Source organism: Physeter macrocephalus, chromosome 20 (genome assembly GCF_002837175.3).
Source record: "Physeter macrocephalus isolate SW-GA chromosome 20, ASM283717v5, whole genome shotgun sequence".
Lineage (NCBI taxonomy): Eukaryota > Metazoa > Chordata > Mammalia > Artiodactyla > Physeteridae > Physeter > Physeter macrocephalus.
In genome coordinates this window covers 12,700,097-12,705,259 of record NC_041233.1, presented here as the reverse complement: position 1 = coordinate 12,705,259, position 5,163 = coordinate 12,700,097, and positions in this window count along the sequence as shown.

Below are 5,163 nucleotides of genomic sequence, written 5' to 3'. Positions count from 1 at the left end.
GCAACTGCATGCTGTTTTTTTCTGTGACTTAGCATTTACTGAATGCCCTAAAAAAGAATAAACCAAACTCCGGCTGATGGGGTAGGAACCATCCAAGCAGAGTTGATCATTCTCTCTTTTGTGCTGTGACTGTATATTGTATTTTTGCCTACATTACGTTTTTGCAGTTATTTATGCATATGATTGCTCCGCTACTAAATTGACCTCATATCCTCTGATTTCATCTAAATTCTCTCACTTGCAGGTGGCTAAAATCAGTGTAAGAGAAAAGGAAAAGTGTGCGTAGGAGGAGGGCAAGATTTATTGCCCCAAGATCATGTGATTAAAAAAAAATTTTTTTTAATTAATTAATTATTTATTTATTTTGGCCACGCCGGGTCTTAGTTGCGGCACGTGGGATCTTTAGTTGCAGCATGCATGCTGGCTCTGGTTCCCTGACGAGGCATCAAACCTGGACCCTCTGCACTGGGAGTGCAGAGTCTTACCCACTGGACCACCAGGGAGATCCCAAGATCATGTGATTTTAAAAGAGCAGGGGCAGTACTGATGTTGGCATGACCCACAGCAAACAATGCCCAGTGGTCTCCCTCTCCCTTCTGCTCCCCTTTCCTCCCTCCCTTTGCTTCAATTTCTGTGCTGGCTTCCTTCACTCCCACTGCAGACGTTGTTCCTCCACAAGATGGATAATTTGGCCATGATGGTACTAGGCTTCCAGAAAGGTGTCCCCAGAGGCAAATGGCAGTCTTTCCTATTCGTCCCAGATAAAAATTCCTGAGAGGATGGCCTCTGACCGAGGCCAGGGGCATGGAGCCCTGTGGTTGGCCAACCCTGTGGTTCTGGGGAAGGGTTTGTCTGTTATCAGAAAGGTGGTGGGGAATTGTCCCAGGTCAAAAACCATAGGCTACACTGTATTTGTCTGTTTCGCCATACCTCTCCTGAGTTACTGGCACGTAACAGGAGCTTCCTAAATGTCTATTGAAGGAAATGAATGAATGATGAATCTTTGCCTTGAAATGTCTCCCTCTCCACGCAGAAGTCCTGACCCTATGACACTCAAACATTTCTCACTGACTACAGAAGTCAGGGATTTTGCTGTTTGACTACTTCATGGCCACTCTTTGTGAGTCTACCTTAAAGGTACTGATACATGAAAGAACATGATTAAAATGCTAAGTCCCTAGGCTTTTTGGTTTCATCTTCAGTCTGGGTTAGGCCAAGAAAGGTTTAGTAAGTATGGGTGTCCTCGTGAAAGATCTTTCAGGAAATCAGAGAGCTTCAAGGTGAGTTAGTGCTGAAATGCAGATTCGAGTCTCAGCACCTCCTCATTACCAGCAGCCTGGGCTTGCCTTGAAAGCTCTGTTAGTTTTTATGGACTTTAACCCTTAACGCAGGCAGTGGTTAATCCACAATTCCTCCCAAAGGCTGGTCAGTGAGCAAAAAACTTTGTGAAGAATTTTCCTGAGATCTTTCATTCACATTCAGTGTGTTCAGAGAGATGAGAGAATTTCAAAGACCCTCCATCATTTCATTCTCACCAGCGGTTATTTCTTTTGTCACGGGTAAGAAGAAACAGTCAGAATCTTATGGAGAGAGAGAAAGAAAGGCTAAATGATTTTTGCAGCTCTCACACCTTCCCAGAGTAATTCTAAGCCCATCAGCCAGGGCTTAGTTCATTCCCTTTTAAGATATGTTGCCTGTGCTTGATAATTGTTCAGACATAGAAAAAACATGTAATACTCTCCTATTCAAAGAAACACTGTACCACTGTCACTAGGCTGTCCCCCCAAGGGATCATTCAGGACACTAGATAGTGATAAATAAACCAAGTTCCTGAATTTAGTGGCCTTTTTTTTCTGATGGAGGACACAATCAAACTTAAAAACAAATACTTGGAAACAAATAGTTTCAGTTTATGGTAAATGTTATAAATGTTTCTTACACTGTGTTAAATGTGATAGGATTTAGGATAGATTTTAGGGATGCTGGCTAAAGAAGGCTCTCTGCAGAGGTGAAATTTGAGCAGAAACCTGAATGAGAAGAAGGAGTTCATTATGTAAGGATCCATGGAAGACGGACCAGCAAACGCCAGAGGGAGTGAACGTGATGTATTTGAGGAACTTGCTGGATTTGACTTGTGGCTGGAGTGTATTGAACTAGGGAGAGAAGGCAGGCAGGGCCCAGACCATGAGGGACCCTGTGGGCCAGGCAGGGAATTTGTGTTTTATTTAATTGCGGTGGAAGATTTCAAGCAGATAAATTGTGTGATTTGACTAGTGTTATTTATCTGTGCTCTCTAATATGGTAGCCCCTAGTGTCATACGGCTCCTCAAGTTTAAATTAATTAAAATTAACTAAAATTTAATTCCTCGGTTGCACCAGACAAATTTCAAATAGCTACATGTGGCTAATGGCAACCATATTGGACAATGTACATATGCAGTGTTTCCAGGACTGCAGAAAGTTCTGTTGGACAGTATTGTTATAGACAGTGGCGGCAGAGAGACCAGTTCTAAAGTGAGAGACAAGGGGCTGTCACAGTAGAGATGGTGAGAAGTGTTTGTACTTAGGGTAGAGTTTGAAGGCAAGGGCACACAGGACTTGCTGATGAATTGTTCATGAGGGAATGAAGGGAAGAGATGCATTAGTTATGTTTGCAGTTCTACTTCGGGGAGGTAGAAGGATTAGAAGTGTTTACATGCAGAAGAAATAGATCTCTGTTGGCTCAGTGGGATAGAACTCATCCTTTACCTGTAAAAGAGCAAGAAACTTTAAAAATAACTGAGTTACATTCATGACCAAAAAAATGCCTTCAGGAGTTGGTGGGGAACTGATAGATTTGGGAACTTGTAAATACCTGTGATTGACAGGTCAGTGGAGGTCTATCACTAAAAGGTGGTGGGAATCATTCTGAGAAAATTTTGGTCACTGCTGAATCAGGCACGTGGATACCCTGCCAGTCTCATTTCTGATGTCACAGAGAACGTCATCTCTTTCAAGTCTCCTCCAAGGAAACTATTTTCTTTGTCATTAAAAAAAATTACTTTTTCTCAAGTTGACGTGTTCAGCTTGGATCTGCAAGTACTGAAGGTTATCAACAGGAAAGACTTGGGCACTAGTGGAGGCTGATTGTGCACTTTGGTGGGAAGTTGGTAGTTTGAAAACTTCATTTGGAGCAAATATTCCACTGTCGTCCCTTGCTCCTGTTCATGAACGGATTTATTTGGCGAAAATAGTTGTGCATTGGAGAAGGATTCACAAGGTCGAATCTTAAATGCTCAGTTGACTCCTTAGGGACTCTTGTGGTATTGGACAAACCATTTACCATCTCTGGGCCTTCATTTCCTCATCCGTGAAATGAGATTAGAAATCACTGCTCTGGCTGCCTTATATAAATATTATGAGCTTTAAATTAGATGAAGATAATACTGATAATGCCACTTGCCATTTATTAAGTACTTATTAGGTGCCAGGCACTCTGCTAAGTAGTATGATGAAGCTAAGACAGTTGCTGTGCTACACTTAGTGACTTAAAACAACAACCATTTTATTTACTCACCATCCTGTGAGTTAGCAATTTGAGCTCATCTCATCTGGATGGCTTTTCTGCTTTTCTTGTCTGTGGTCATGCATGTGGCTGCAAATTATCTGGCCGCTCTAATGGCCTAAGTTGTCCCCTTTCATATGTCTGGCACTTGGTGGTAGCTGTTAGCTGGTCGATGTAAGGGGGCCTCAACTGGGACAGCTTGTGTCTTCTCCACTGACCTTTCATCTTCTAGTAGGCTAGCCCGGGCTTCTTCACATGGGAGTTTCAGGGAAGAATTCCAAGTGGTGAGAGCAGAATCCACAAGGCTGGTTAAGTTCTAGGCTTAGAAGTCCTAACATCACTTCTACCATATTCTATTGGTCAAAGCAAGTCATAGGTACAACCCAGATCCAAGGGCAGGGAGATAAACTCTACCTTTTTATGGGAAGAGTGGAAAAATCACATTGCAGATGGGCAGGTGCGCAAGGATAGGTTATCATGGTCATTTTGTGGGCACTTTTTGTGCGTATCAGTGTATAATCTCACCTAATCTGCACAGAAACCTTGTTATCCTCACTGGACAGGAGAGGAAACTGAGGCACAATGAAGTAGAAGAACTTGCTCAAAGTCATATAGTCAGTAAGTGTCTAAGCTGGGATATGAACTCAGGCAGCCTATGTTCTAGAGGCCATGCTCTTTTTTTATGGTCTTCAAAGTGGAAATCACATTATGGTAGAGGTTAATTGCATTTGCTATGTCCAGTTCTCTCCTTGTGGGGCACTTCCCACCCCTTGCAGTTTAGGTGGGGGCAATGTAACCGGTTCTGGGCCGATGGAGGCATTTAACAGCAGGTGTAAATTCCTCATTCTCTTTCATCCCCTACCTCTGTGACCCTAGAAACCGAGGGTTGAAATGGTGGAACTCTAAGATAGAAGTAGACTTGATTGCTGAGTTACCATTCAAAAGGAAGCTTCCCTGCAGAGCTGCCAGATCTCCAGCAGAAAAGAAATAAAATAGCATGTGCTAAACCACTGAGATTTGGGGATTTGTTATTGTAGTGAAGCCAGTTCTCTCCTGATTAATACACTGTATTTTTCTACTTACAAAGTGAATTCATAATCTTATAAAGTTTTTAATTAAACTTTAATTAGAAAGAATAAAGAAAAATTTAAAAATCACTCCAAATCCTAAAATCCAGGGTCAACAATTCTAAATCTTTTGGTGAATATCATTCCAGATAATTCTCTGTGTTTGTCCAATGGTTTGTCCAATATCACAAGAGTCCCTAAGGAGTCAACTGAGCATTTAAAATTCGACCTTGTGAATCCTTTAAAAATGCACACAGATGTGGAGAAAAGGGAACACTCTTGCACTGCTGGTGGGAATGTAAATTGATACAGCCACTATGGAGAACAGTATGGAGGTTCCTTAAAAAATTACAAATAGAAGTACCATACGACCCCGCAATCCCACTACTGGGCATATACCCTGAGAAAACCATAATTCAAAAAGAGTCAGGTACCAAAATGTTCATTGCAGCTCTATTTACAATAGCCAGGACATGGAAGCAACCTAAGTGTCCAACAACAGATGAATGGATAAAGAAGATGTGGCACATATATACAATGGAATATTACTCA